Source organism: Arachis hypogaea, chromosome 19 (genome assembly GCF_003086295.3).
Source record: "Arachis hypogaea cultivar Tifrunner chromosome 19, arahy.Tifrunner.gnm2.J5K5, whole genome shotgun sequence".
NCBI lineage: Eukaryota > Viridiplantae > Streptophyta > Magnoliopsida > Fabales > Fabaceae > Arachis > Arachis hypogaea.
Window position 1 is genome coordinate 12,646,738 of NC_092054.1, and position 26,470 is coordinate 12,673,207.

Below are 26,470 nucleotides of genomic sequence, written 5' to 3' on the forward strand. Positions count from 1 at the left end.
AGGAATAGAGCTAGTATTCTTATCTTTTCATATAACAAAATATCATTCAAATCTGATAAATGTAGAATTAGTTATGACTATGTTTTAAAAGGTTGTTTACTGTCGGTTAGAGATTTACTACCACTAGTGCTTTCATATGTTTAAATTTTAAATTCAAATCTTAAATCATTACCATTTTAATTAATTAATTTGTTATTAAAAAATGACTTAATTCAAAAAGTTAGAATGTTATATTCTCATCCCCTTAAAAGAATTTTGTCCTCAAAATTCGTGTCTCCTAAGAAGATACTAATTTAACCTCACTTATCCTAGTAGATTTTATCTACATTTTTTTTCTATAGGAATATATGATAGTTCTAACATAAGTAAGTTCAATCAATCCATACATTCAAGCAAACTAAGTAAAGATACAACATAGTTATAATATAATCATGAGCTAATATAATTTTAAAAGATAGATTCACATAACAGATAATATTATTCATTTCTTTGTGTCTTAAGTTATTAGTCTTCGTGTATCAGATTTAAACCACATAAAATAATATGAAAATTCAAACAAGCAGTAAAACATAACAAGATGCTTAAAAAAAATTTTGTAGCTAGTCATACTAAAGCCTTTACTTTCAATGCCTCATACCCCATGCAGTTTTGCTTCATCCTCTCGACTAGTCTATAATGCGCCTTTCACCTAGATCTCTTAGCTTGAACACTAAACATTTTTACAGACATCTAATTCCAATATCGGCTTAACCTTATCTGAATATTTTTTTAGGTCATGTCTTTTATGTCAAAAACAACTTTAGTTCACATTTTCACCCAACTTTCTAAATCTGTCACTAGACCATTTAGATATTCTAAATTCTATCCCTTGGTAACTTTAAATTTGTACAAAGCGTGAAAATATTTTGTACATAATCTTTCAGATAAGTAATAAAAATAATAATTTTTTTAAATCTAATTTTGATAAATGGGTTACATTTAAACTAATAATTGATAAGTGAAAAAAAAGTAGTATATTTATTGACATTCAAACAAATCCTGACTCATAAATTTTTTTTTACATCACTAAAAATATTTATTATTGTCAAATAAAATTCTATAATCATTTAAACAAGTTAAAGAAAATAAATTTATAGAAAATTAACATAAATTTAAATATTTGCACAATAATTTACGTTAATATTGTTGAATATTAATTGACTTCACAAATTTTAATTTCTTTTTCAAAAATTTAAAAATCTATCAAAATATGATATATATATATATATATATATATATATATATATATATATATATATATAAAAAGTTGTTTGATCTATAATATAAAATAGATAAAAATTAAAAATAGAATTAATAACAGTTAAATAATAAAAGTTTTTCTCTTAAGAATTTAATAACAATATTAAATTTATTATTAATTAGGAGATGATACTAGAAAAAGTTATTAGATAGGATAAGTCATTTGGTTTTGGATTTAAATTCTTCCTATCTTACAAGTTTTAAGACAGTCCTACTACCAAAAATTTTAAATCTCTAAAGATTTGGGATAATCCTAAATTTTGGAGACGACAAACTAATCAAGTTTTCACCAAAATCTTATCCTACTTGAAGAGGTAATATAGAATGAGAAACCGACTAAGCAACTTACTGTTTCTATATTACCCTAAGTGAGAATATGGGTTTACAGCCTAATCTCTAACAAGCAATAAAAATCATCAATCATCAAATAACATTCTAGCACATCAAATTCAAATATTCAAATCATATAAATCACATGAAAAATATAATTAGTTACATATCGCTATTCATATGCATTCACTTAAGAACAATTAGACAAGTAGTTGAATTTAGTAAATATATAACAAATTGACGATGGGAACATGTTGACTAGGGTTGATAATAACCCAAGTGAGTGATTTAGTGTGCAGGCCCAAATTATTTTATTGCAGCCTAATTATATGAGACAAAATGATCCAAAACTGCTAAATAGAAATAGAATCAAACCAAGTCCAAACAAATCAATTGAAAGGAAAAATAATCCTAAACTTTTGCTAAATTTACTCGGAGGGTTGAGTAGATAAGAGAGAAGAACACCAAACAGGAATGAAGAAAAAGCTAATTAAGGAAGTTAATGTCAAATCAAGCTAAGCAAAGGCAGATAAGTAGAGTTCAGAAAAAGTTAAAGATAATTAGTTTCTTTTAACGTGCAAGTCAATTGCTCCACATTTTCTCCATCTCTCTAATTAAAGAAATAGTAATAGTAATATAAATGGTATAAATAAAAAGATTGGGTAACATCACATCTTTAAGAAATACAATGATAGTGGGGCATATTAAATAATTGAATGGAGTTTATAAGAGTGCACGTACTCTTAGCTTAAATGGCTTGTAAGATAGTAGTAACAATTATAGGAATAGTATAAATCAAGGAAACGCAAAGACATGCATGTACTCTCGGTAAAAAAGACCTTAAAAAAAGATTTTGCATATGAAAACTTGGATGATGAACATACTGTATGCATATAAAAGAAGGAAAGAAAGGAATAATGCTATAAAGATAACAGGACATCATACGATAACAACATAGATGATAAATAATAGAATAGAACATGATGCATGCCAAACATAAAAAGATAATAAAACATAATTTCCTACTATTTTTAAATATATATTTTTTTTGAGAATGTCTCATGTGCATTTTGCTATGTCTTTCAGTATGAATAGGGTGTTCTTAGACAATCTATGTTTTGACCTTTAACACATGCACATTTTGATCAAATAGCTATGGCAATAAGCTTCAAACAAAAACATTTAGGGTACACTAACCTTGACTATAAGATGATCACATATCACATGGAAAAGATTTCATTGTATAACACTGATTATAACTAAATGATAATAATTTAATCTGGCAAACATATAATATGGCCCTATAGGATCAAATTGCTCTAATACCAAAATGTAACACCCTAATGCTTTTAAACTGAGTTAAGCTTTATCTGAATTATATTTAGTAGGTGATATTCAAAACCTTGCGAAATTTTGTTTCTTTCTAAAACAAATATGAAATATTTATATAAAATAATTTATATATAAAAATATTGAATAACTAGTCTTTATTAGAAAAGTTACTAGTTGAAAAATATACGTGAATCTAGAAATACTAACATGAAAAAACGGGTGTGCTAAACTATGAAGGCACAACAATGACAAGCTTTACTCATATCAAATAATCATAACAAGAAACATCATAGTTACAATTGCAATCACTCAATAAAAATAAAACAAGACACAGAGAAAATCCTAATTCTCTTAATTTGTATAACTATGGCTAAAACAATCGCATATTCTTTCTTCTTAAGGTAAATTTTATCTATATGGTGTCATCGTATCCATCCCCAGCCACTCCGAGTTTTAAAATAAAAACAGTGATAATGCAATGTGGTTCAATTATTATTTTCAAAAGTCCTTGTTAGTCGGAGTGGTGTGACTTTTAGATGCTTCTCATTTACTTATGTTATGACATGTGTGATGCATACAAAATGTCTATAGCGTTAAAACATATAAAAGTAAACTCATAAACCTTGGTATGATGTTCTCATAGGCCATAAAGCAAGGCAAAATAAATAATAAATAAGAGAAGAATAGTAACATTGCCATAGATAAGTCAAACATAATAGATCTGAATAAAATAAAGATCTTAAACAATATCATACATCTTATAAAAAGGAATTTTGGATAAAGGTAGGATCTTTAAATGCAGTAATAAACATAATCATAAATTGAAAAAGATAAAAGAAGAACAATCATGATCTCACTTTTCATTGTACTTTTCATTACTTTTCTCTCGTAGCTTTTATGGAAGATATTGAGCTCAAACCGGTATAAAAGGTGGGAGTCCCCTTCCCTTACCGAAGGTTCTTATCCCAAACGTTTTGGCGATCACCTTCCCTTACCGATTGATCATCTCGATCAATCACCTTCCCTTACCGAAGGATCATATCGATATCTTGTCTTTGGGGGATCACCTTCCCTTACCGAAGAATTATTCCCTCAGTTGAATTTACAATCAAGGTTATTTAGATATACACAAGAAGGAAGGTATGACAATCAAGATATATTATTATAAAATTGATGGGAGTCCCCTTCCTTTACCGAAGGTTCCCAAAAGTTTGCCGATCACCTTCTCTTACCGAAGGATCATCTCGATTATCTTGTTTTTGGGGGTCACCTTCCCTTACCAAATGATCATTCCCTAAGTTCTTTAATACACATAAGATTGTTATTATAATGCATAATGTGTATAAAGAAAAGAGACATTATATCATGACGTGCAATGCTATATATATTCAAAAACATTTAAGATATGACATATAAAAATTAGCACAAAACCCCCTACTTCGAGTAAAGTTCCGATAGGTGTTCCGATGCAAATAGATGCGGTTTGTTAGTGAAGAGAGACTTGTTTCATAGCTATACTTTGTGTATACTAGAATATTTTGTATAGAAAAAGGGAATAGAATGAGAAAGGAAGGATCAAATAACTCTCAGGTATGTGCATATCATGTTAGGAGGCATTTAGGTGAAATCTTCAATCTGGATCGTTACTTTGTGAGCCCTATAACGTTTTCTACGTTTGGAATTCGAAAATATCTATTAGAGACAAATTTATAGAGAATTGAATTATCTTTAAAACTAATCTCAAATTAAGTCAATCGGATAACCACAGCTTAAGATATTCTCGAAATACTGTTAGTATATCAGGCTGGCTGATAAGAGCGCGATTTTCTACTATGAACTTGTAACCGATTTATCTACCTAATTTAATTTGAATTTGATTTTATACTGAACTTAATGAATAGAGCTAGTATTCTTATCTTTTCATATAACAAAATATCATTCAAATATGATAAATGTAGAATTAGTTATGACTATGTTTTAAAAGGTTGTTTACTGTTGGTTAGAGATTTACTACCACTAGTGCTTTCGTATGTTTAAATTTTAAATTCAAATCTTAAATCATTACCATTTTAATTAATTAATTAGTTATTAAAAAATGACTTGATTCAAAAAGTTGGGATGTTACACCAAAAATTTTAGTTTGTTTTAAAATCGTCATTCGGACGAAAATACTCTTCCCACTTCTTCTCCAAAATCCACCGGAAGCAGAACTACCACACCACCACCACCTTTACTCTCACCAAATCCCAATAATCAGATTCAAGATTATTCAAATGCAGAAATTAACAACATTAAATTCAACAACAAAATTAACACAACAACAATGAAATAAAAAAAATAACAAATTAAAATTAGAATAAAAGCATAATAAAAAATTGAAACAAAGCAGAAACAAAAATAGATGCAGAAACAGAAGAAGAAGCATATCCAGATACAGATGCAGATGTAGAAGAAGCAGATCCAAATGCAGATACAGAACCAGAATCGGAAGCAGAAGTTGAAGTCGAAGCAAAAACGGAAAAACGGCGAGCGGAGCCGTGACGGATCATAGGCGGCGGGCCGGCGGTGCGGCTTCCCTCCCCGCGTCCCCTCCACTCCCATTCTCTTTCTTTTATAATTTTTTAATTAGGAGTAATTTGGTAAAAAGAATTAGTAAAAAAAAAAACGATTTTAAAACAAACTAAAATTTTTGGGACCATTTTGTAAAAAAAAGGACAAGAACGAAATAAATGTTCAGCCTCTATATTAGAGACCAAAATCGTACTTAATCCTTAGATTAATTATAAAACCATTAGATATATAGTATTGGCGGTGCTGAAAATAGAATCAACAATTAATAAAAAAAAAAAAATAAATCCGAATACGCAACAATGACAACAGAACTAATAATAATTGAGAGAAAAAAAAAATATAATCAATAAATTAAAGAAAAAATCTCCACAGAACTCAAAATTTTGAGTAGAAGAAATTGTGGGACTGCAAGTAACAACGGTAAAAACCAAACCTACCTGTAATGACATGTTTCGTGAAACGATTTAAATAAAAAATGTTAGCATAAACACCATCAACGGTGGTGATAACAATGACAAAACGACACCGTCAAACAATATTTCAGTGATAGAATTGAGTTTGGGTGACTATGGTTATGCACAACGAATGGACAAAAGAGAAAGTGAAAGAGAAGAGTTTTCATTTAAGTATGAGAAAGACGAGTGAAAAAATTAATTTTGTTTTTCTAAAAATAGAAAGATAGAGACAGTTAGAATTTCAAAAAAAAAAAGTAAGGTATCTTTAAACTATGAACAGAATATTTTATTAAATCAAACATTTTTATTACTGTATACATTTAATTGAAAAAATAATTTAAAATTTTAATTAAAAAATATAAAAATTTAATTAAAAATTTAATAAAATTATAAAAAATTTAAAATGAACAAAACAATTAAACTTTAATATTTTAAATAACTCTATTTAGTCCTCTAAATTTGATTTTATAATTCATTTTGATTCCTAAACTTTTAATAACCCAGTGTTATTCTATTTTCCAAATTCTGAAGCAATGCATTAGTACGTTAAGATTAAAAACAGTCCAACACTTCAAAATGGCAAAGCCCCCACAATTAGTGTGAACAACGTAACATAAGCTTCCAATTGCCCCTAGGTTCCTAACATTTAACAATAACGTTTTGTAGGGTTACTAAAACAACATCCATCTTGTCTTCATTGTAAATTTTCAGATGTGCCAACACAATTATTTGGTTTTACCCGTACTTATTTGTTTACATTTCTCAAACTAAATTTCTAAATTTATCTGAGACTCGCACTATACATCAATATTATTATTTTTGAAATTAATTTTATAGCGGTTCATTAATCCTTTTTCAACAGCGACTCAACATACAAAGCACTCCAATACCACCCTTAAACACAAAAGTGAAAGTATTTTTGGGAGTATATTTGATTTAGCATTTAAAACTGTTCCTGTTTAGTAATCTGAGTCGAGGTATAATTCCTTTTTCTCTGTGTATGGAATTTTCTGTCCTAAGAGTACAAACGCCGAGCTATACTTCAGCCCGTTAAGGAACACCGGAGGAGGTTGGGACCTGCAAAGAGACTCCAACGCTCAAGTAAGAAAGAGTGTAAAGTGATTCAGAGTAAAACTGAATGTATTGCGTACCTGTGACTAAGCTGGTCACTCGTATATATAGTGTTAGCTTTTAGGCAGTTATTCGTATTAGGTTTGACAAAGTCTTATTTGCTATTATCTCGGCTACTGGAGTTATGGTAGTTTTAGTTGGAGAGATTTGCAGGAAAGTTATCTCAGTTGATTTGCTGATTCTGATCCCCAAGTCGACCTGTTTTGAGAAGCCGAGTTATAAGCAGGTTGACCTTAATCCGAGTTATAGTTCGGAATCAGAATCAGTGGAAGCCCCCAAGGTCAACCTTGTTTATTAGTGGCTTGAAAAGCTGGTGACCGTGGGTTGTTGGTGGGTTGAGATATGGATGGGCCAGATCTTTGTTTTTTAGGAATACCTCGGAAATGGGATGGTAGTCTCCTTTAAGTTGGTTTGGTTTTGACTCTTTTTCGTGGTTGATTTGAATTTATCGGATAAGTCATTAGGAGAGCAAAGCACGTACTCCATGTACTTGTAGGCCGTGTTTATTTAGTTTTAAGCAAATTCCGACTTATAGGTTTACTTGAGCCGAGTTATAGCCAACGGATCATAGCCCCCAAGCTTGACCGCTTATGAGTTTTTGTGGTGTTATAAATCGGAATAATAAATATAGCTTGGGATAGTGATTGTAATCATAGTTTGGAATGGTGATAGTAATGGTAGTAGCCCCCAAACTCAACTTGTTGTATGTTGAAGAGTGATAGTCATGCTTGAAATTTTGGTGCAGGTGAATAGTAAGATAAAAGAAATTTAAGAATGATTAAGAATAATGGTTAAATAATGAGGATAAGCTCCCAAGTTGAATCTAATGGCATGAAGAATAAAATATTTTTTTGAAAAAAATGTTCTTCGTATACATCGGCTTAATTTTGACTAATTTCAACTTATAAATGCAAATTCGTATAAGTGTGTTGTTTGAAATGAATCGGACTTATAGATGAAAATATGATTGGATTTGCTCCGACATATAACTGTTACTGCATGTTTGAGTATAATGAAGTATAGTGAGGTTGACAGAGGTAGCATGATTTGCATGATAATTGTTCTGTATACCATTTGATGCATTGGAATAGTTTGATCAAAAAGGTATTTTTGACTTATAAGGAGTAGAAATATTGATGAGAAAAACAAGTAAACATTGACTTGTTTGGTAAATTCAATAAGTATGACTAGTAGTAATCAATGACGACTGTTGTTGATAGGTCAATATGTTGGTTGTTGTTGAGTTGTTTGGAAAATTGGTGAACCGTTGTAATAGACCGGTTTAAAATTGGGCATAGCATAGAGGTTGCCGATATTTAGAGTTGTACCAACTTATAGATCGGTTTGCTTGAAATTATTCTGACTCATAGGTGTCGGGTTGTTTGAAATGAGTCCGACGTATAGATGTCGGTTTGTTTGAATTGAAATTATTCCAACTCATAGGTGTCGAGTTGTTTGAAATGAGTCCGACTTATAGATGTCGGTTTGTTTGAATTGAAATTATAACTCAGGAGAGTATATCTCGGTCGGAGATTCATATATGATTTTGAAGATTCGTGGCGGAGCGGTTTTATCTTGTATGAGATGACTTATAGATCAATTAGGAATGATGAAAATGACAGAAAAAAATAAAAATAAAAGAGTACAGATATTTCATTAATGAAGAAATAACACATACACCTGTTAGGCTAGTCTTTGTATATTAGAAAGTACAAATTGTCCGAGTTATAATCTACATGGCAGTACTGCGGTTGATTTGGTGAGATGATCTATAGCACTGTCTGGCTCTCTTTTTTTTTTTTCCATCGGCATGATTGTATTACTCTGTATATAAGACTTTTACGCAAAAATGTATAATAGAAAAAATAGTACCAGATATACTTAAAGAAAGTCAATCAACAATGAAAGACAGATTGACAATATACAACAAAATATAGCATGTCCAAGGTTGGTATATGAAATGGTAAGATACATTAAAGTAAAATAGTTCCAATATGTGGGTTAGTGCATACTTTATAAGAGGCCATGTCGTATTGAAGATTAAAATAAAAGAATTATATAAGCGGGTAGGTTATGCTTATGAATTATTTCACTGTAGTATAAGACGTATCAATTTTATATGTTGAGGTTATGCGCCTCTCAATTATCATTCAGTTAAAACTAAAATAGAATCCCTTTGTTTGGGGAGCATAATAATTAAAAAAAAATGAAAAAAGACTTGAATAAAATAGTATGGATTAAATATTGAGCAATCAAAGCGTGATTTGAAAAGCAAAATAATAATTATAACAATGACAATGTAAACAAGAATGAGAAAAACTTGTTGTAGGTTGGCTTAGATTCATATATGATTCAACTCTTGGTTATAAGAAAGGTTCAATCTTTAAACTCTAGAATCATATCTTTTTAGTTTCTTGTTAGTCAAGTAATCAACTTTAATTTTCAAAATCAAATCTTTTCAAATTTGATTTTCAAATCTTTTTCAAATTAAGTTTCAATCATATCTTTTTCAAAATTAATTTCAAAATCTTTTCTAACTTCTTTTCTAACTTCCTATCTTTTCAAAATTTAATCTTTCATATCTTTTTATTTCAATCATATCTTTTTCAAAACTGCCCAACTAACTCTCTACCTTTAATTTTCGAAAATTTCTTCCCTCTTTTTCAAAATTTCATTTTAATTAACTAATTGTTTTAATTTTAATTTTAATTTTAATTATTAATTTTTGAATTTTAAATTTAAATTTAAAATATTTTTATTTTATTTTATTTAATTTTCAAATTCCTTTCTTATCTCTCATCTCCTTCTATTTATTTATTCATCTACCAACACTTCTCCTCACCCAAAAATTCGAACCCCTTCTTCTCCTCTGAGTTCGAATTCTTCTCTTCTTCATTCTTTTTCTTCTTTTCTTCTACTCACACAAGGGAACCTCTATACTGTGGTAAAAAGGATCCCTATTATTATTTTCTGTTCCCTTCTTTTTCATATGAGCAGGAGCAAGGACAAGAACATTCTTGTTGAAGCTGATCCAGAACCTGAAAGGACTCTGAAGAGGAAACTAAGAGAAGCTAAAATACAACAATCCAGACAACCTTACAGAAATTTTCGAAAAGGAAGAGGAGATGGCAGCCGAAAATAATAATAATGCAAGGAAGATGCTTGGTGACTTTACTGCACCTAATTCCAATCTACATGGAAGAAGCATCTCAATCCCTGCCATTGGAGCAAACAATTTTGAGCTTAAACCTCAATTAGTTTCTCTGATGCAACAGAACTGCAAGTTTTATGGACTTTCATCCGAAGATCCTTTTCAGTTCTTAACTGAATTCTTGCAGATCTGTGATACTGTTAAGACCAATGGGGTTGGTCCCGAGGTCTACAGGCTTATGCTTTTCCCGTTTGTTGTAAGAGACAGAGCTAGAGTGTGGTTGGACTCTCAACCTAAAGATAGCCTGAACTCTTGGGATAAGCTGGTCACGGCTTTCTTAGCCAAGTTCTTTCCTCCTCAAAAGCTTAGCAAGCTTAGAGTGGATGTTCAAACCTTCAGACAGAAAGAAGGTGAATCCCTCTATGAAGCTTGGGAGAGATATAAGCAACTGACCAAAAAGTGTCCTTCTGACATGCTTTCAGAATGGACCATCCTGGATATATTCTATGATGATCTATCTGAATTAGCTAAGATGTCGTTGGATACTTCTGCAGGTGGATCTATTCACCTAAAGAAAACGCCTGCAGAAGCTCAAGAACTCATTGACGTGGTTGCTAATAACCAGTTCATGTACACTTCTAAGAGAAATCCTGTGAGTAATGGGACGCCTCAGAAGAAGGGAGTTCTTGAAATTGATACTCTGAATGCCATATTGGCTCAGAACAAAATATTGACTCAGCAAGTCAATATGATTTCTCAGAGTCTGAATGGATTGAAGGAATCATCCAACAGTACTAAAGAGGCATCTTCTGAAGAAGAAGCTTATGATCCTGAGAACCCTGCAATAGCAGAGGTGAATTACATGGGTGAACCCTATGGAAACACCTATAATCCCTCATGGAGAAATCATCCAAATTTCTCATGGAAGGATCAATAAAAGCCTCAACAAGGCTTTAACAATGGTGGAAGAAACAGGTTTAGCAATAGCAAGCCTTTTCCATCATCCACTCAGCAAAAGACAGAGAGTTCTGAGTAGACCCCATCTAGCTTGGCAAACATAGTCTCTGATCTATCTAAGGCCACTCTAAGTTTCATGAATGAAACAAGGTCCTCCATTAGAAATTTGGAAGCACAAGTGGGCCACCTGAGTAAAAGGATCACTGAAACCCCTCCTAGTACTCTCCCAAGCAATACAGAAGAAAATCCAAAAGGAGAGTGCAAGGCCATTGAATTGATCATCATGGCCGAACCTACAAGGGAGGGAGAGGACGAGAACCTCAGTGAGGAAGACCTCCTGGGACGTCCAGAGATCAATAAGGAGTTTCCGTCTGAGGAACCAAAGGACTCTGAGGCTCATCTGGAGACCATAGAGATTCCATTAAACCTCCTTATGCCATTCATGAGCTCTGATGAATATTCTTCTTCTGAAGAGAATGAGGATGTTACTGAAGAGCAAGTTGCCAAGTACCTTGGTGCAACCATGAAGCTAAATGCCAAATTATTTGGTAATGAGACTTGGGAAGATGAACCTCCCTTGCTCACCAATGAACTGAGTGATATGGATCAACTGAGATTGCCTCATAAAAAATAGGATCCTGGAAAGTTCTTAATACCTTGTACCATAGGCACCATGACCTTTGAGAAGGCTCTATGTGACCTTGGGTCAGGGATAAACCTCATGCCCCTCTCTGTAATGGAGAAACTGGGAATCTTTGAGGTGCAAGCTGCCAGAATCTCATTAGAGATGGCAGACAACTCAAGAAAACAGGCTTATGGACTAGTAGAAGACGTGTTAGTAAAGGTTGAAGGCCTTTACATCCCTGCTGATTTCATAATCCTAGACACTGGGAAGGATGAGGATGAATCCATCATCCTTGGAAGACCCTTCCTAGCCACAGCAAGAGCTGTGATTGATGTGGACAGATGAGAGTTGGTCCTTCAACTGAATGAGGACTACCTTGTGTTTAAAACTCAAGGATCTCCTTCTGTAACCATGGAGAGGAAGCATGAAAAGCTTCTCTCACTGCAGAGTCAACCAAAGCCCCCACAGTTAAACTCTAAGTTTGGTGTTGGGAGGTCCCAACCTTGCTCTGATTATCTGTGAGGCTCCATAAGAACTCACTGTCAAGCTATTGACATTAAAGAAGCGCTTGTTGGGAGGCAACCCAATGTTATTTAATCATTTTTATTTTATTTTCTCTTTGTTATTTCATGTTTTACTAGGTTGATGATCATGTGGAGTCACAAAAACTACTGAAAAATCGAAAACAGAATGAAAAACAGCGTTGAAAATAGAACACCCTGGAGGAAGGGCTTACTGGCGTTTAAACGCCAGTAAGAAGCATCTGGCTGGCGTTTAACGCCAGAACAGAGCATGAAACTGGCGTTAAACGCCAGAAATAAGCAGCAGTCTGGCGTTTAAACGCCACGATTGCACCCAGAGGAAAGCTGGCGTTAAACGCCAGAAACAAGCATCAGACTGGCATTTAACGCCAGAAACATGCACCATACTGGCGTTCAACGCCAGAAACATGCTATAGACTGGCGTTGAACGCCCAAAACAAGCAAGGAAGTGGCGTTTAACACCAGAAACATGCTGCAGTCTGGCGTTAAACACCAGGATTGCATATATACGGCGTTTTACACGTCTAAAAGGTGCAGGGATGAGAAATCCTCAAACACCTAAGGATCTGTGGACCCCATAGGATTCCCTCAGGATCTGTGGACTCCACAGGATCCCCACCTACTTCTTCTCTCCTCTTCACACCTTTTTATAATTCTCTTCCCCAAATACCCCTCAGCAATCAACTCAATCACTCTTCCCCATCACCTCTTCACCAATCACATCCATTCTCTCTTCCCCAAAAACCCCACCTACCTTTAAATTCAAAATAATTTCCATCCCAAACCCAACTCTAAATGGCCGAACCCTAAATCCCTCCCCACTCCTATATAAAACCCTCATTCCCTCTTCATTTTCACACAACAAAACCCTCTCTTCTTCTCCTTCGCCGAAACCATCTTTCTCTCCCTCTCCTCCATTTTTCTTCTTCTTCTACTTCTTTCTTTCTTCTTTTGCTCGGAGACGAGCAAACCTTTTAAGTTTGGTGTGGTAAAAGCATAGCTTTTGTTTTTCCATAACCACTCATAGCACCTAAGGCCAGAGAAACCTCTAGAAAGAGAAAAGGGAAGGCAATTGCTTCCATCTCTGAGTCATGGTAGATGGAGAGATTCATCTCTAAGGTCCATCAAGACCACTTCTATGAAGTTGTGGCCAAGAAGAAAGTGATCCATGAGGTTCCTTTCAAACTCAAAAAGAATGAGTATCCGGAGATCCGACTTGAGATTCAAAGAAGAGGTTGGGAAGTTCTCACCAACCCCATTCAACAAGTCGGGATCTTAATGGTTCAAGAGTTCTATGCAAATGCATGGATCACTAGGAACCATGATCAAAGTGTGAACCCGAATCCAAAGAATTGGCTCACCATGGTTCGGGGGAATTACTTAGATTTCAGTCCGAAAAATGTAAGGTTGGCGTTCAACTTGCCAATGATGGAAGAAAACGCACGCCCGTACACTAGAAGAGTCAACTTTGATCAAAGGTTGGACCAAGTCCTCATGGACATATGTGTGGAAGGAGCTCAATGGAAAATTGACTCAAAAGGCAAGCCGGTTCAACTAAGAAGGCTTGACCTCAAACCAGTGGCTAGGGGATGGCTAGAGTTCATTCAACGCTCAATCATTCCTACTAGCAACAGGTCTGAAGTTACTGTAGACCGGGCCATCATGATCCATAGTATCATAATTGTAGAAAAGGTGGAAGTTCATGAGATCATACCTCAAGAACTCTACAAGGTGGCTGACAAGTCCTCTAATTTGGCAAGGTTAGCCTTTCCTCACCTCATATGCCACCTCTGCAATTCAGCTGGAATTGACATAGAGGGAGATATCCTCATTGAAGAGGATAAGCCCATCACTAAGAAAAGGATGGAGCAAACAAGAGATCATGGACCTCAACATGAGCATGAGGAAACTCCTCACCATGAAATCCCTGAGATGCCTCAAGGGATGCACTTCCCTCCACAAAACTACTGGGAACAAATCAACACTTCGCTAGGTGAATTAAGTTCCAACATAGGACAACTAAGGATGGAGCACCAAGAGCATTCCATCATCCCCCATGAAATTAGAGAAGATCAAAGAGCTATGAGGGAGGAACAACAAAGACAAGGAAGAGACATAGAGGAGCTCAAGAGCACCATTGGTTCTTCAAGAAGAGGAAGACGCCACCCTCACTAAGGTGGACTCATTCCTTAATCTCCTTGTTTATTTATTTTCCTGTTTTTCGATTTTTGAGCTTTATGTTTATTTATATTTGTGTCTTATTACATGATCATTAGTGTCTAAGTGTCTATGCCTTAAAGTCATGAATATGAATCCACCACCTCTCTTAAATGAAAACTGTTTTAATTACAAAAGAACAAGAAGTACATGGTTTCGGATTCATCCTTGAAACTAGTTAATATTTTGATGTGGTGACAATACTTTTTGTTTTCTGAATGAATGCTTGAACAGTGCATATATCTTTTGAAATTGTTGTTTATGAATGTTAAATATGTTGATTCTTGAAAGAATAAGGAAAAAGGAGAAATGTTATTTGATAATCTGAAAAATCATAAAAATGATTCTTGAAGCAAGAAAAAGCAGTGAATACAAAAGCTTGCAGAATAAAAAAGAAAAAAAATGGCAAAAATAAAAGAAAAAGAAAAAAAGAAAAAGCAAGCAGAAAAAGCCAAAAGTTCTTAGAACCAAAAGGCAAGAGCAAAAAAGCCAGTAGCCCTTAAAACCAAAAGGAAATGGTAATAAAAAAGATCCAAGGCTTTGAGCATCAGTGGATAGGAGGGCCTAAAGGAATAAAATCCTGGCCTAAGTGGCTAAACCAAGCTGTCCCTAACCATGTGCTTGTGGCGTGAAGGTGTCAAGTGAAAACTTGAGACTGAGCGGTTAAAGTCAAGGTCCAAAGCAAAAAGAAGAGTGTGCTTAAGAACCATGGACACCTCTAATTGGGGACTTTAGCAAAGCTGAGTCACAATTTGAAAAGGTTCACCCAGTTATCTGTCTGTGGCATTTATGTATCCGGTGGTAATACTAGAAAACAAAGTGCTTAGGGCCACGGCCAAGACTCATAAAGTAGCTGTGTTCAAGAATCAACATACTGAACTACGAGAATCAATAACACTATCTGGATTCTGAGTTCCTATAGATGCCAATCATTCTGAACTTCAATGGATAAAGCGAGATGCCAAAACTATTCAAGAGGCAAAAAGCTACAAGTCCCGCTCATCTGATTGGAGCTAAGTTTCATTGATAGTTTGGAATTTATAGTATATTCTCTTCTTTTTATCCTATTTGATTTTCAGTTGCTTGGGGACAAGCAACAATTTAAGTTTGGTGTTGTGATGAGCGGATAATTTATACGCTTTTTGGCATTGTTTTTACATAGTTTTTAGTATGATTTAGTTAGTTTTTAGTATATTTTTATTAGTTTTTAAATAAAAATCACATTTCTAGACTTTACTACGAGTTTGTGTATTTTTCTATGATTTCAGGTATTTTCTGGCTGAAATTGAGGGACTTGAGCAAAAATCAGATTTAGAGGTTGAAGAAGGACTGCAGATGCTGTTGGATTCTGACCTCCCTGCACTCAAAGTAAATTTTCTGGAGCTACAGAACTCCAAATGGCACGCTCTCAATTTCGTTGGAAAGTAGACATCCAGAGCTTTCTAACAATATATAATAGTTCATACTTTGACCGAGTTTAGATGACGCAAATTGGCGTTCAACGCCAGTTCCATGCTGCATTCTGGAGTCAAACGCCAGAAACAGGTTGCAAAGTGAAGTTAAACGCCAAAAACAGGTTACAAACTGGCGTTCAACTCCAAGGAAGACCTCTACACGTGTAAAGCTCAATGCTCAGTCCAAGCACACACCAAGTGGGCCCCGGAAGTGGATTTCTGCATCATTTACTTATCTCTGTAAACCCTAGTAACTAGTTTAGCATAAATAGGACTTTTTACTATTATATTTACATCTTTGGATTATCTTTTGATCCTTTGATCACGTTTTGGGGGCTGGCCATTCGGCCATGCCTGGACCTTATCACTTATGTATTTTCAACAGTAGAGTTTTTACACTCCATAGATTAAGGTGTGGAGCTCTGCTGTTCCTCATGAATTAATACAAAGTACTACCGTTTTTCTATTCAATTCAAGCTTATTCCTTCTCTAAGATATCCATTCGCACCCAAGAACATGATGAATGTGATGATTATGTGACGCTCATCATCATTCTCACCTATGAACGCGTGCCTGACAAACACTTTCGTTCTACATGCAAACAAGGTAGAATGAGTATCTCTTAGATATCTAATATAGAGGACCAAGTCCGAGATATTAGAATCTTCGTGGTATAAGTTAGAACCCATGGACGGCCATTCTTGAGATTTGGAAAGTCTAAACCTTGTCTGTGGTATTCCGAGTAGGATCTGGGAAGGGATGGCTGTGACGAGCTTCAAACTCGCGAGTGCTGGGCGTAGTGACAGACGCAAAAGGATAGTAAATCCTATTCCAGTATGATCGAGAACCGACAGATGATTAGCCATGCAGTGACAGAGCATTGGACCATTTTCACAGAGAGGATGGGAAGTAGCCATTGACAACGGTGATGCCCAACATAAAGCTTGCCATGGAAAGGAGTAGGAAGGATTGGATGAAGACAGCAGGAAAACAGAGGTTCAGAGGGACGAAAGCATCTCTATACGCTTATCTGAAATTCTCACCAATGAATTAAATAAGTATCTCTATCCTATTTTAATTATCTTTTAGTATACTATAATCTCTTAATACATTTGAATCCGCCTGATTGAGATTTACAAGGTGACCATAGCTTGCTTCAAGCCGACAATCTCCGTGGGATCGACCCTTACTCACGTAAGGTTTATTACTTGGACGACCCAGTGCACTTGCTGGTTAGTTGTACGAAGTTGTGAAACAGAATTAAGAACATGAACGTGCGTATTGAGTTTTTAGCGCCGTTACCAAGGAAGGAACGATCACGATTTCGCACACCAAGTTTTTGGCGCCGTTGTCGGGGATTTTCGAGTTTGGACAACTGACGGTTCATCTTGTTGCTCAGATTAGGTAATTTTATTTTAATTTTAAGCTTTTTATTTCTAATTTTCGAAAAATAAAAAAAATTTATAAAATAAAATCAAAAATATTTTTTGTGTTTCTTGTTTGAGTCTAGAGTCAAGTTTTAAGTTTGGTATCAATTGCATCTTTTTAATTTTCTAAAAAAATTATTTTCGAAAATTTCATGCATTGCATTCTTCATGATCTTCAAGTTGTTCTAGGCTAGTCCTCTTGTTTGATCTTCATATTTTCTTGTTTTGTGTCTTTTCTTGTTTTTCATATGCATTCTTGAATTCTTAGTGTCTAAAAATTAAAAATCTTTAAGTTTGGTGTCTTGCATGTTTTCTTTTCTTGAAAATTTTTCAAAAATAAGTTCTTGGTGTTCATCTTGACATTCAAAGTATTCTTGGTGTTCATCTTAACATTCATAGTGTTCTTGCATGCATTAGTTGTTTTGATTCATAATTTTTATGTTTTGTGTCAATTTTATGTTTTTCTCTTTCTCATCATTAAAAATTCAAAAAAAAAAATATCTTTCCCTTTTTCACTCATCAAATTCGAAAATTTGAGTTGACTTTTTCAAAATTTTTTAAAATTTAGTTGTTTTTATGAGTCAAATCAAATTTTCAATTTAAAAATTTTATCTTTTTCAAAATCAAATATTTTTCAATTTTCTTTTCATATTTTCGAATTCCTTTCTAAAATTTTTCAAAATCTTTTTCATTTTTTCAAAAATATTCAAATTAATTTTCAAAATCTTTTTCTTATTTTATTTCTTAATTTTCGAAAATTTTATTAGCATTTAATGTTTTGATTCAAAATTTTTCAAAGTTGTTACTTGGCTATTAAGAAATGTTCAATCTTTAAACTCTAGAATCATATCTTTTTAGTTTCTTGTTAGTCAAGTAATCAACTTTAATTTTCAAAATCAAATCTTTTCAAATTTGATTTTCAAATCTTTTTCTAATTAAGTTTTAATCATATCTTTTTCAAAATTAATTTCAAAATCTTTTCTAACTTCTTTTCCAACTTCCTATCTTTTCAAAATTTAATCTTTCATATCTTTTTGTTTCAATCATATCTTTTTCAAAACTGCCCAACTAACTCTCTACCTTTAATTTTCAAAAATTCCTTCCTTCTTTTTCAAAATTTTATTTTAATTAACTAATTGTTTTAATTTTAATTTAATTTTAATTATTAATTTTTGAATTTTAAATTTAAATTTAAAATATTTTTATTTTATTTTGTTTAATGGACAGAACGTAAAAGAAAAAAAAGAAAACACTAGTGAAAAACTAGGATATAGCAGCTTGTATTTACAATCGATCAATGAAAGAAAAAGTTTCTATCATTGGTGAGTCAATTTTGAAAGTTATTTAACCAAAAGATAAGAAATCGACAGTTATGAAAAATTATCCCCTAATTAGGAAGGAACCTTTCAAATTATTAAATTGTATTCAGGAAATACATATCGAGTTAAACAAATGGATACTAAAGAGAAGGTTAAATATATCAGTGAAAAAATATTTGAAACCGTATCGATGTTTTTAAAATAGGACGTAACTCAAAGGTAAGAGTTTAGAGTCAAAATTTAAACATTGCAAACTAAAATGAGCAAGAACAAATTAATCACAAAAGTACTTGACATCCCAAGCATTCAAATGTAGGACTCTAGTAATTCTTCCAACTCACATCGAAGACAAAGCTTTTTTTTTTCATCAAAAGAACTATAGGTGTTAATTTCTTCTTGCTGTTCAACTTGCAATTTGTCATATTTTCTCTTGATATCAGCCAGACTGTTTTCCATCTCACATAGATCTCGAAACAAATTCTTTTTCCTCTTTTCAGCTTTTAAGGGCCTTCCAACATAGCTTCTTCTTCTCGAATTTTGGCAAGTTCTCTTTCGAGTTCTTCCATACGTCAAGCTAGTTGTACTCGAGTACTGGCAGCATCAGCGACATTAAACTTCTGTTTTAGTTGTGAAAGTTCTATTTTGATTTCTGCCATATTCTTTGTGATATCACCAACCTTGTTATGAGAAATAAATAAATTATTGGCGACCTTCTCGAATTGTTTTACCACTTTAAAGAAGATGAGAGGAACTCGATATTCGAGAGAAGAACTTAGGATACCAGAAAAGTTGGAATTCAAATCATCTCGATTGACCCACTCATCAATTGTGTGCTTTAAAAGTTCATGATGAGATTTTAGCATTTCAATGTCCTGAGGAGTCAATTCTTTTTGAAGCCCATGACCTGGTGATCCTTCAATTGCTGAATTCGGGGATCGGATTTCTGTTTTGTAAGTGATACTGGACATGACAGAAATAAGCTCATCTAATTCAACTTCTGGTGGGCTACAAACAGGGGTGGATGGAATTTCGTGATCTTTTCGAATTGGACTTGAAGTAGGTTCAGCTTGATTGTCAAGATTGGGTGTGTCATCAAGTTTTGGAATGGTTTGAGGGATATTTTTATCCATATGATTGTCTTCCATAATGGGGCTGCTGCCTTTAGAAGGAGAAGAAATGCGTGGTCGTGGGTTCGTTCCCCACAGATGGCGCCAATGTTCGGTAGGTCGGTTACCGGACGGATCGGATTGGTATCCTAGTCAAAGATGAGATGGGGCTTGCCTGGTTCGCAGCTGCCGGGGAGGAGTGGACGATGTCCCGAGCACTTCATGTAAAAGGGGGGGGGGTAGGTCACCTGCAAAGACACTCCGACGCTCTAGTCAGAAATGTGAGCAGATGAAAAGGTATGAGTGGTATGTGACGTACCTTGGGGGAAGGGTAGGACTTTTCCCATATATACCGTGTCAGAGATGGGCCCTGCAAGGACAGGCCCACCTTCTTCGAGGCTCCCCCTGCACAGCTGTTGCAAGGCTGTCAGAGATGTGTGTCCGGGTCGGCGCTTGGACGCCTTGCACCTGACCGTTTGGGTCGGGTGGTTAGTGGGTTGGGTCGACCCGTGAATGGTTTGGGCCAGGCCGTAACAGTGCCCCCAACACGCCAGCAATGGTCGTGAGGGTTGTTGGTGGCGTGTTATCTCTTCCTTCGAGCGTGGTCGCCAGATCGGCCGTCCGTGGAGGGGACGTGCCTCCAGTGCGCATGTCTGTTCGTTGCTGAGGTGACCGTTCGTCGCCTCGTTCCTCGCGCCGGGCATTGAATGCTCATAATGGGTTGGAAAACCCTGTGCGCAAAGACCATTTTGCCCCCAATCTTTTCACACTTTGCGTAGCAGTTTTAAACAGTTAGTGCTTGCTCTCCTCTCCCATTTTCGTTTCTCCTAACTTCATCTTCTTCTCTCCCAAAGTGTCGTTTTTGCATCCTCGTGCATTTCTTTCCCTTTCACATCTTCGCAATTTTTCCAGATTAACGTTAATCCCTTTGAATCTCCGTGATCAATCCAGGTAAGAATTCTTCTTCGTTCCTTGCTTTGCGTTTATTCTGTTAACCTTCCACATGCATGCTTGTTTGCCTAGTTTTGTGTGATAGATGGTCTTTTAGTATCAAGTAGGTGTGTTAGGGGGGTTACCATTCCTGGGTAGGCTTTGTTTGGATTCTGCCTTTAGCCATGTTTGATTTTAGTTGCTGAATAGGATAAATGTAGTTCCTGGGCTTTTTCCGGGCTCCCGACCTCATAGACTAACGGAGTGGTACCCCCACTGTAGGTATGCCTCGTGTCGCTTCTCGGGCCTTTCCCTCCGTCGCAAACTACGATCCCTACGCCTGGGTGACTTCCGACGTGAAGGACTCACCGAATCAGATGGGCGAGGAGGAGCTGACGGAGTTCCGACAGGGGTTGTACCTGTGCGGGGGGACGGACGAGGAGGCCAACTATGACGTCTTCGTTCCTGCCCCCGACGAGCGACTATACGAGCTTAACTTCCGTTCCCCTCGGGTTCCCGACTGGATCTGGTTTTATAAATCCATGTTCAGCCAGGTGGGGGTTCGTATCCCGTTTTCTGCTTTTCAAATGGCGCTTCTTGGTCGGATCTCCGTGGCGCCGTCGCAATTGCATCCGAACAGCTAGGCTTCTATCCGATGTTTCGAGATGGTGTGTGAGTACTTGGAGTTGCCGGCTTCTGTTGACGTCTTCCTATTTTTCTTCAACCTTACGAATCCTTTGAAGGAGGGGAATGCGAGGAAAGGGTTCATGTCTTTTCGGTCTGCCCAAGGTCGGAGGATCTTCGGCTTGTTCGAGGACTCTTATCACGGGTTTAAAGACAAATATTTTAAGGTGCGTCCGGTTAAAGGACGTCACCCCTTTTGGTTGTCGCTAGAAGGGGAGCGCCTCATCCCAACATATTGGAGCTTTGGGGCAAGGTCTAATACTTTTATTAAAGTGTCCTATAAGGGGATGTCCGCCGTGGGCAAGAGGATCGCCGACGTGTTGTCGGCGGCTTTTGGGAAGAACCATGTGAATCCCCACCTTTTGATGGGTGACCGGGAGGTCGCCAGAAATTATATTCGTGAGTTGTTTTGCCTTGCATTTTTACCTTCTCCATTTGCTTGTTTGTGCCGGTTTCCCGACTAACTTGTTTACTTGTTTGCTGCAGTGGAGATGTCTGCTTCGGTAACAGGGCTTGAGGATTTGTTTAAGACTTTCTTGGCGGACAACGATGAGGTTGAAGCTGAGAAGGTCGACGGGAAACTGGAAGGCCCTTCTGAGGACAAGGGTCAAGCAACGCCGTCACCTAGGGACACCGGGATGTCGGATAAGAACTCCGATGGGGCGCCCATTTCTCCCATTTGCAGGGAGGCGGTTGGCCCCGAGCACCCGACCTCTGCTCAGGAAGAGGATGACGACTTGAAGCTTGTCCCTACCCCCAAAAGGCGGAGGGCTTCTTCTAGCCCAGAGGGGGTTCTTACCGTAATGGAGCGTAATTTTGATGCCGGGACTTTCATAGATTCGCAGCTGCTTCCTGGCACAGAGGATTATTTCCTTGGCACCGAACTTATGGGGCAGGCGAGGTGGATGTACCGTACCCTTCTTCGTGGTGCCGCCATAGCTCGGAAGGCTGCGTTCGAGTTGTCGGGAATGCAGTCGCTGCGCAGGAAGCTCGAATCCGCTATCCAGGCCAATAACGAATTCAAAGCTCAAGTTGAAGCTCTTCAGGAGCAATTGTCTGAGTCGGGGAGGAAACTAAAAGCTGCTGAGGAGAAGGCCGCGTCTGCCGAGGAGAAGTTGACGATCTCCGATGAGACCGTTTCCCGTCTAACCGAGCGGGAGATGAGTTTGGAGAGCCAGCTTAATGCCGCACAAGGTCGGGTGGTGGCCTTGGAGGAAGAGCGCAACGTGGCCGTCTCGTCGGCTAAGGCCATTGAAGCTGAGATTGAGGAGCTCAAGAAGAAACATAAGGTGACTAGAGAGCAGGGAAAGAACACGATCTTCATGACCGAGGAAGCTCTTAAGGCTCAGGTGAAGATCGTGGCTCCTGATTTTGGCACGTCAGCGATTGGAGTTTTCAAGACGATCAAGGATGGCAAGATTGTTGACATGCCGAAAAAATGATCTCTTGTGCCTTGTGCTTTTGTATGGACTTGTGGTTTTTGTTGTAGAACTTGGTTATATTAACTTTTAGAAGTTGCTTGGTCGGTTTACCGTTATCTTTCTTTGCCTTTGGTAGTGTTTTCGCTTTGTCGTGTTACCGTTTTGTTGGCATGAGCTTTGTGCTCGTGTTTGTTTACCATTATGTTAGTAGTTTGATGAAGCCAGGTCGTGGCCTTTTGCTATCGTTGTAGCCGTTTGTGATGGCTTTGGTTTAGGTGGTCCCCGGGGTGATCAGTCCTGGGGTGCCGTATCGTGGTTCTGTTTAACGTGTCGTGGAACTTCTTGTCGCACGATGTGCAAGTAGGAAGGGGAACAAATAGGAGTAAAATTGGTAAAAATGACAAGTAAACATTAACCGGTAATTGAATAAGTCTGTTACCGTGGTAAATACAAAGGTAAGTGATTAAGCACGTTAGATCGCCTGGCCTGCTTGCCTGATCTAGGGGTAGAACCTTCTCAGGTTACCCGTATTCCAAGTCCTCGGGACTTCCCTTTCGTCGAGCCTCTCCAATTTGTAGGCACCCTTTCCAATCGACATCAATTTAGAGAGGAGAAAGATTAGCCACCAGGACTTGAATTTGTATAGGATTGACTTGGCTCGACTCGTTTGATATGTCCTCCTCATGGATAGATTGGACAACTTCATCGATGGGCTGGATGGTACCTTCGATAGAATGAACAATTAACTTAGTTAATTGTTTAATATGTTTGCCAGTTGGTTCGGCATCTTGTTGCATTGGTAAGTATTGTGTAAAAATACAACCACTTGATGAGGAACTTGAAGAATGGTCCCCCTTCTTATCGCCATGAGCTTTTGTTGTCAAGATTAACAGAAGTTTCTGGGAAAGCCATGTTAAGACTTGATTTATTCAATTTTATAGAATACCACTTCTTCTAAAGGTTGAGATTTTGAGAAGTGAGTGGAGCTTTTCGATGTGCTGTTTGATTTTGAACTACTAGAGATGAAAAAGGAATCACTTGAATGAGTGGGAGTCTTCTTTGGAGAAATTTTGTTGATTTTATCAGATGATCCTTTAGTAGAAGATTCCACCTATGATAAAAAATTGAAAGTCTAAGATAAGAGGTTAAGAGTGTGACAGTTTAAATCGAATAATTTAAATTTAATTAAAGATGACCTTGTTAGCTGCAAAAGTTGTTTTTGAGATTTTTTGCTTTTTCCGGTTTTGATATTTTTGTGACTCTGCCTTTGTCTTCGGAACTTTTTGAAGGAATGTTTCAAAAATTTTTGGAAAGGCTTTGATTAGGGGTGAGCACGGGTAGCGGGTACCCGATTACCCGTCCAAACCCGAACCGAACCAATTAAATTGGTTTTGGAACCAACGGGTAATCGGGTCCAACCCGATCCAAACCGATTGTATTTGTAAGTGATTGGTTCGGGTATCGGTTTTAGTGGTGCGGAACCCGAACCAACCCGCGAACCCGAACATATATTAATTAAATAAAAAAAAATAAAAATATATATATAGCTTTTAGACTTTTAGTGAGTTTTGAAACCTGTAACCCTAACACTATGTCATCAGCGGCGCCCTCCCTCTTACACTCTCAATGACTCAGTCTCTCACCTCAAACAAACCCAAAAATCCCACAAGCTGCAGAGGCAGGCGCATCGTCTTCCTGGTAGCAGGACGCAGCAACCACCAACCAACTTCGTCTGCGGTTCCCTCTCTAGCAGCCAACTACTTCTTCGGTTAGCCGTTCCCTCTCTAGCAGCCAACTTCCTCCAGGCTCCAGCGTCGTCTTCTCGGGTTAGTCAGTCAGGTTAGTCTAATTTTTGGGGAATGTTATATGTTAGTGTTAATTGTTTTATTGAGTGTTCAATTTTTGAATTTATACATTCTTAGTTCTTTGTGTGCGTGCATTTTCAAGCAATGTTAGGGTTTCGTACTTTGCTTTTGGTAATTCATTTGCTTTGGTTTTAGTTTGTGATTGTCACTGTTAAAAGTGCTTCTGAATTTGAGTGGTTGGTAATTTTTTGAATTCTGTCATTTGTTCAGAGAAACGAGATTGGGTTGGTTGGAGGCAAATATAGTGAATCTACACCAGTCTATCAGCTACTTCACGGATTCGTAAGTGTTCAGATCTGAATCACAATACATTATTCCTAATATATATATATATTAACTTATTCTTCTCCCTAAGTTCCTTTCTTCTAAATTTGATTGGTGAATTTTGAGTTGAAATACCTTTTTTCTGATTTTTTAGAACAGTAGATACTATATTTCTTTACCTTGTGTATTCAGTATCATAATATTTCTGATTTTTTCATTTTTTTGGTTCACAGCACTTACTTTAAGTGCCACAAACATACAATGTAGAACTTTCAATTTATTATATTGATTATGTTTATATTGATTATATTGATTATGTTTATATTGTGAAACCAATGAACTAAATTTGTAAGTGGTGTCACTGTCACATTCGATTGCCACATATAATATAACACAAATTAAATCACTTATCACGTTTATAATAGTTGCACACTTGCACTAATGGTTCCTTGCTTCTAAATTTGGTTGGTGAATTTTGAATTGAAATACCTTTTTTTCTGATTTTTTAGAACAGTAGATACTATATTTCTTTACCTTGTGTATTCAGTATCATAATGTTTCTGATTTTTTTATTTTTTTGGTTCACAGCACTTACTTTAAGTGCCACAAACATACAATGTAGAACTTTCAATTTATTATATTGATTATGTTTATATTGATTATATTGATTATGTTTATATTGTGAAACCAATGAACTAAATTTGTAAGTGGTGTCACTGTCACATTCAATTCCCACATATAATATAACACAAATTAAATCACTTATCACGTTCATAATAGTTGTACACTTGCACTAATATACAGTATACTGGATTTTGACTTTTTTTCCTTTTATTCAAATCAAGTACTAATTAATGAATTAATTTATGTATTTTGCAGATTTAAAAATGGGAAAAACTGACCCAAAAAGTGATACGGTTGTTGGAAGTACTTCTTCTCCAAGTGCAGCCATTCCCGCTGCTATTGACGATGGTCTTTCTGGTGGAACATCACAAAGTCCAGCTCCCCCACCGTTGCCTGCCTCAAATCCTTCATCGGAAACACAGACCGAAGCTGCTGGAACTACTGGCGAGCCTCCAAAAGAGGTAAAACGTAAACCCAGTAGGGCACCTAGTAGTGTTTGGGCTCACTTTTCTAAAACTTCTCCTAATGAAGCCTGCTGTAACTATTGTAAAAAAAAATATGCATGCAATAGTTCTAGTCATGGTACAACAAACTTGCATAAACATTTAAGGATTTGTACTAAAAATCCTCAAAAGCAAGTTGAAAAGGGGCAGAAAACTATTGCACTTGGGAGCCAATTTGAGGATGACCCTAATGCAGTTACTATGAAGCTTGTTGATTTTAATCAAGAGGAAACTCGTCTTGCTCTTGCAAATATGATAATTGT

The 26,470-nt window shown here is 36.2% G+C and overlaps 1 non-coding gene across 1 annotated transcript; it reads right to left on the bottom strand.

Annotated features, from left to right (window-relative positions):
• Nucleotides 1-10,639: 10,639 nt before the first annotated feature.
• LOC112780971 (small nucleolar RNA R71) lies at nucleotides 10,640-10,747 on the bottom strand. The gene has a single exon (XR_003191774.1). It is a non-coding gene; the product is annotated as a small nucleolar RNA R71 (small nucleolar RNA).
• Between the last annotated feature and the right edge of the window lie 15,723 nt (nucleotides 10,748-26,470).